The sequence below is a fragment of the Octodon degus genome, unplaced genomic scaffold, assembly GCF_000260255.1.
Source record: "Octodon degus isolate 3935 unplaced genomic scaffold, OctDeg1.0 scaffold00039, whole genome shotgun sequence".
Classification (NCBI taxonomy): Eukaryota; Metazoa; Chordata; class Mammalia; order Rodentia; family Octodontidae; genus Octodon; species Octodon degus.
This window is the reverse complement of record NW_004524615.1, coordinates 14,116,615-14,123,478: the sequence shown is the minus strand read 5'-3', so window position 1 is coordinate 14,123,478 and position 6,864 is coordinate 14,116,615. Positions and strand designations below refer to the sequence as shown.

Below are 6,864 nucleotides of genomic sequence, written 5' to 3'. Positions count from 1 at the left end.
CCCACCACGCCCAGCTTCTAAATTCTTTAAAAGGGCAGGGCTATTGGCTCTTGGAATAATCAGAGACTTAAACTTAAACAAAACTACATAAATAATGCATACAGATAGGAGGTTGGTGTTTTGATATCCGAATATTCGTTTGATCTAATTTCTTTAAATTATTTGAATTCCACATTGTTAGGGCATTGTTTCTAGTCCAGAGGTAGACAAGCAGATTAATGGTAGGAGAGCTGAATGGTTGAAGAAAACTGAGATTCTTCCTTCACACCACAGAAATTTCACTTCTTGTGACATAGAAAAAATAAAAACAACACCCTTGAGTGTATATTTTGTAATTAGCTTTCTCTTATAATTCATGCCTACTTGTTTATCCAACTACCTCTACATCCATTAATGAATTCCTAAGTGTTAAACAAATGTTTGCAATCATAAATCAACAGGGAATTTGGAGACAAGTTCTCATTATATAGTTTAATCCTCCTGCCTCAGCTTCCCAAGGGAATTACAGTCCGCTCACATTGGCTTCATATATAAACGAAAAGCCTGCTTGGCCTGACCTCCAAGTGTCGGGCTCTCCTTACCTGAGCCCCTGGCCAGGCCTTTCTCTCTTCCTGGCTAGCCCAACCTTTTCAGGCACGCAGTTGGTTAGTGTGTTCTTAGAGGTGCACACCTGTCACCACCGTCAGATGCAAGGACGTCTGCACACTTGCAACAGGGAGCTGCACTGTCGGAGCGTCTGCTCCTGGTGCCTCCCATGGGCCCACAGCGGCAACCCCTTGTCCACTCTGCCGCCCAGAGTCACTCCTTCTGAGCTCTGCATATACACACAACCAAGCAAGGTCCAGTACGTGCGTCAAGCTCATGCTGTCTAGGGTAATGGTTTGAAGGTCCACCCAAGCTGCCACGGGTGAAGACCACCTCTCTCGCTGTTCTTGTGCCTGCCACACATTCCCAGCACCCTGAGGCGCTGTGGGCCTGGCCCCGGGGCATCCCTGTTGAGGGGAATGGTTGGCCTGTTTCCAAACTGACCACACTCTTTCTGTTTCATATTCCTGCCTGCATCGTAGGAAGGAGTATGTGCAATTGGGAGGGTTCCGGGACACGGGTCTGATCCCTTCCCCATTCTCATTATTTGTTATTGCCTTTCTTATTAAACCCTCCATGTGGGAGGCCGAGGCAGGAGGAACACAAGTCCTGCAAATAAAAAAAATCAGAACGTGACTGGTGGCATAGTTCAGCATGAAGACCTCAGGTTCCATCCCCAGTAGTGCAAATTAGTGAATGAACCATTTAATTGATTGTGGGTGCAAGGTATCTTATTATACTTTTTGATTTTTGTTTGCCTTTTTTCCCCCTTTCTTTTTCTTTTTTTTTTTTTTTTTGGGGGGGGTTGGGGGAAGCACCTCTAGCTTGCCAGGGAAGCGTTTATGCCACTGAGCTATCTCCCAGCCCTGCCCATGTTACTTTATTTCTTGGGTGTTTATTGCCTACATTTTCTTTATGGCAATGTCTGCTCAAATATTTTGCCCACTTTTTAATTTCTTTGTGTTGAAGGTAAGAGAGCTTCACGTGATCTGGAAAGCAAGCCTTTAGCAAATGCATGCTTTGCCTACCCTTCTCCCAAGCTGAGCACTGTTTCTTTACTTTCTATATGGTTCCTTGTGGTTTCTTTCTTTTTTCGTGGCGAAGGTGTTGAGGCAAGTCTCATTATGTAACTGAGGTTGGTCTTGAACTCACTACATACTCCAGGCTGGCCTCAAATTTACAAGGATCCTCCTGCCTCAGCCTACAAGTGCTAGGATTAAAGGCAACAGTCATCACATCCAGCCTGTATGGCATTCTTAAGAAGCACAGAGGATGTGGATGTGTTTGTGGTGGTTGTTGCTGCTGCTGTTTTTATGAGGCAAGAGAAGCACTGTGAATTCAAGGCCAACCTGAACTATACAGTGAGACCCCGTCTGGAAAAAAAAAAAGAGAGAGAGAGAGAGAGGCATGAAAATCTTTAATTTTGTGGAGCCCAATTATTTTATTTTATTTTATTTTATTTGTGTGTGTCCAGCTCAGCCCACCAGGGGGCGGGGCTGGCTGGCATGTGGTGCTGGGGGATTGAACCGTGGTCCCTGTGCTTTGCTAAGCTTGTTCTAAGTAGGTGCTTTAGACCACTGAGCCACCTCACCAGCCCAGAGCCCAATTATTTTAAATATGTTCCTATTTTGTCATTGTGATTTTAGTGTTAATAATCAAGAAAACAATTGCTTAATCCAAACTCCTAGAGACAACCTAGGGCCTCACGCGTACCAGACCCACTCTCTACACTGAACTCCACCCCCTGCCCTTTTATAGTTTGTTTGTTTTTTTAACTCTGAAATAGGGTCCCAGACTGACCTCAGACTTGTGGTCCTCCTGCCTCAGCCTTCAAAGTAGGTGGGATCATAGACAGGCACCACTGCATCTGATCTAAGGAGGGACATTCTGGCTTCTCACTCTCAGGAAAGAAAGCATCTGGATTTTCCCCAGCAAGTGTGATATTAGCTGGTTTTTATGAAGTTGTTCTTTAATCCTAGTTTGTTGAGTGCTCATACCATGAAAAGATATTAGATTCTCTTATGCATGTTGAAATGATCGTATTGTGTTTTTGTTTTATTCTATTAATGTGATATAGTGTGTTGATTTTGGTACTGGCACTCGAACTCAGGACCTTGCATTTGCCAGGCAGGTGCTATGCTGATGAGTTATATCCCTGTAGTGTGTTGATTTTCATGTGTCACACCAGCCTTGCATTCCTGGGATAAATTCAACTTGGTCACTGCAGATAACCTTTTTCTAGACCCAGTTTGCTAGAATTTTTTTGAGAATTTCTATGTCACTATTCCTGAGGGAATAGTGCTTTCTTCCTACAGTCAAGAGTAAGGCAAACTGGGCATGGTGGCACACTCCTGTAATCCCAGCACTTGAGAGGCTGAGGGCACATGAATCGCCATGAGGTTGAGGTCAGCTGGGGCCTCACATGCAAGTTCACGGCAATCCTTCTGTCTCAGCCTCTGGAGTGTTGGGATTATAGATGTGTACCACCATGCACAACTTCCTGTGATGTTTCTGTCTCATTTTTTGAATGAGGGTCACACCAGCCTTGTACAATGACTTAGCGAGTGTTCTTTCTGCTACTTTGCATCAGCATTTGACAGAACTGGTATTAATTCTTCCAAAATTTGGTAGAGTTCCCCAGGAAAGTCTCCTGATTTGAATTTTCCTCTGTGGGAGTTTTCTTATTCATTTGTTTACTTGTTAGAGGTTCATTCAGAATTTCTAGTTCTTCCCAAATCACGTTTAAAAGTTTGTGTCTTTCTAGGATTGTATCCAGCTCATTGGAGTATCTAATCTGCGAGCATATACTTGTTAATAGTTCTGCCTTATAATTTTCTTATTTAGGGAAGCTTGGTTGTGATTCCATTTTTCCTCCTGATTTCATCTTTTCTCCTCTTGTTTCATCAACACAGCCAAAGGTTCATCAATTCTGTTGATCTCCTTATAAAAACAAGTAGGATAGTTTACTTTCTCTTTTTTTCTGTTATTTATATCCTTTCTAGTCTTCTATTAATTTGTGTTTGTTGTGGCTCTATTTTGCTCTTACTTTTCTAACTTCTGAGAAACAAAGTTAGATTATTAATCTGTGATTTTTTTATGTATTTAGTACAGGGTCTATAAGTTCTCACTACACAGATCGAACTCATAGTCAGCCTCCTGTTTTCAGCCTCCCTAGTGCTGGGAATACGGCTGGGTGCCACCACACCCAGTAGCAATTTCCATCTACTCGAGGCCCAAGGCCTGGGGTCGGGGTTGGCACGGCACTCTGAGGATAGAACTCTGGTCCTTGCCCCTGCCTAAGCAGGTGCTTCAGTCCACTGAGCTATCTGTCTGGCCCAATCTGTGATCTTTGACATTTTCTAATATAGGTGTTCTTAGTTCTATGTTTTGGAATCTTGTTTTTGCTCTAATTCTCATCAAGGCATTTTCTGATTTTTCTTATTTCTTCTTGCCATATATGCTGTTTAGGAGTGTACTGTTTAATCACCACATACTGGAGAATGTCCTGAGTTGCCTTTTTTTCTTTTTTCTTTTTGAGACAGGGTCTTGCTATGCAGCTCAGGTTGGCCTTGAGCTGACTTTGCAGCCCAGACTGACCCTAAACTCACAACAATCCTCCTTCCTCAGCCTCCTGAGTGCTAGGATTACAGGTATATATACCACCACACCCAGCCTAAATTGCCCTTTGTACTTGTTTTCTTTTTGCAGTACTAGGGATTGAACATCGAGCCTTCACACTGATCCTCCTGCGTCAGCCTCCCAGAGTGCTAAGATTGTAGGCCTGTGCTGTAACAGCCAGCTTGTTCTGATTTCTGATTTCTTTCCGCTGTGGTTAGAGCAGATATTTTGTACAATTTCAGCCTTGGAAAATTCGCTGAGGTTTGTTTTATGGCTGAACTGCTGGTGGATCCTGGAAAATGTTCCACATGCACTGGAGAAGACTCGAGCTGCCCTGCTGCAGGCTGACGTAACTCCCACACATCAGTGTGGCCTGGTTGATTTCCACGGGCCTTCAGGATTTCCGTGGGATCTACCTACTTTCCTACCAACCAGGGATGAGGGCTGAAGTGTTCGGCTATTTTTGTTGAATTGCCTGTTTCTCCCTTAGGTCTGTCAGGTTTTGTTTCATGTACTTTGAAATCATTTTTTTCCTTTTCACAACTGTGAATTGGACCTACAGCCTTGACAATGGGCTAAATCCTCAGCTCTTTTTAAATTATTTTGAGACAAGGTCTAGCTAAGTTGCTCAGGCTGAGCTTGAACTTACAGTCCTCCTGCCTCTGCCGCCCAGAGTACTGGAACTGCAGGTGTGCCTGACTACACCTGGCCTACAATTGTTTTTCTGATTTGTTGACCATTTTATCATTAAATGTCCTTGCTTGTCTTTGATGTCACTTTTGCCTTAAAATCTACTTTGTCTGATAGTAGTATAGTTATTTTAGCTCTTTTGGATGCTGGTTATATGATATGTCTTTTTCTATTCTTTTACTTTACACAATCTATTTCTGTTCTAAGGAAAAAGCCTTAACTTAAAAATGAAATCCCAGGGATGAGACACAATGGTGCACTCCTGTAATACCAGCACTTGAGAGGCTGAGGCGGGAGGATTATCAAAGGTGAGCCTGGGCTACATAGTGAGTTCAGGGTCAGCCTGAGCTGCACAGCAAGACTGTATCTCAAAAACCAAAACAAAGACTGTGTCTCAAAAACCAAACCAAAACATTATCTCACTTTTAACTCAGAAGGATTCATTCGATGAGCTCAGATTTGACCTGCACTCAGTTACCTTCCAAAGGTTCACAGTTGTGTTCATGTCCCATCAGCAGGGCAAGGATCCCTGAGCAAGGAGGTCTGCTCTGGAGGGGCTGTACCATGTCTCCAACGCCCTGAGGACAAGCCGCACAAAAAGGGAAACACTATAAGGTAACTAATTCCACACGGCAAAGTCCCCTCAGTCCTCCAAGTGCACAGTGTGCAGGACGCCTGTGTGGAGCTCACTGGCTGCTCTGGTCCAGTGATGGGTCTATTTTATAGCCTTCAGTGACACAAACAGCCTGCTGGGTGCTGTGGCCTCACCCCCATTGCTTCAGTCTTCAGGGAAGTGCCGCCCAACAGATACAGGGTTTCTAGTAGCCATATTTAAATAAGAAAAAGGAAAAGAACAGTGAATAAAGGAAGTAGGTAAAATGATGAACATTTAATAATAGTTGAATTAGCTACTATAATTATATTTTAACACATGAATGATATGAAATTGTTATAATCATTAATTTCCTCTTACTATTTAGAATTTAGCGTGCATCTTACACTTCAGGTCCTTGTGGAAAGAGCTATATCTCCCCAGCCACAAGGGCCACAGGCTACCCCAATGTAACTGGAGCATTTAACTCTGGGACTGGGTTTAAAATGTTCTGCGGTGATCAAATCTAGTTTGAATTTTTTTTTTCTTAAACCTGGTGTGATCATATACACCTGTAATGCCAGCACTTGGGAGGCTGAAGCAGGAAGATTGCTGTTGAGTTTGAGCACATCCTGGGCTATACACTGAGTTGAAGGTCAGGCTGACCTACATTTTGAGACTCTACCTTAAAAACAAAAAATAGAAAGGGCTGGGAATATAGCTCAGTGACACAGCACCTGCCTGGTAAGCACAAGGTCCTGAGTTCAATTTCTGGTACAAAAATGGAAAGAACAAAACAAAAACAAAACAAACAAATCTCCAAGGAGCTATTTCAGTGGCATAAGCACCTGCCTGGCAAGTGTAAGGTCCTGAGTTCAATACCTGGTACCAAGGGGGGGGGGCACCAGAACAAACATTTTTTTTTCTTAGCCACAGATTTTTTTATAGAAAAAAATCATTATTATACATTCCTATAACATAACTGCTTATGTATGGGAGTATACAACTGCAATAATCTACCAGGTAGACACACAATCAGAATTATAGTGACAGATTTTAAGGATTTCAATTTGGACTAGTGATGAGAGGTAACATTTGAGGCTTAGTGACATCAAGCAGTCACTCAGGACCACACAACTAGTAACAGGCTAAAGATCCAGACCTGCTAGATTCAAGGTCAAAGCTCTGGATTTTCTTGCTTTTGCATTTATTTATTTTGGAGACACAGTCTTGCTCTGCAGTTCAGGCTGGCCCCGAGCTCACCATATAGCCCGGCTGGCCTCTTATTCAAGGCAATCTTCTTGCCTCAGCCTCCCCAGTGCTGGGATTACAGGCTTGCATGCACTTCCCCGCCCAGGAAGGCTGTTAATCTTCTACCA

The 6,864-nt window shown here is 43.2% G+C and overlaps 1 long non-coding RNA gene across 1 annotated transcript in view; it reads left to right on the top strand.

Annotated features, from left to right (window-relative positions):
• The window catches only part of LOC111816754, a 9,085-nt gene extending 3,583 nt beyond the window's left edge, over positions 1 to 5,502 (top strand). Inside the window, exon 3 of the long non-coding RNA XR_002821087.1 lies at positions 5,409 to 5,502. This is a non-coding gene — a long non-coding RNA (uncharacterized LOC111816754). The remainder of the gene's footprint in view (positions 1 to 5,408) is intronic.
• The last annotated feature ends 1,362 nt before the right edge of the window (positions 5,503 to 6,864 follow it).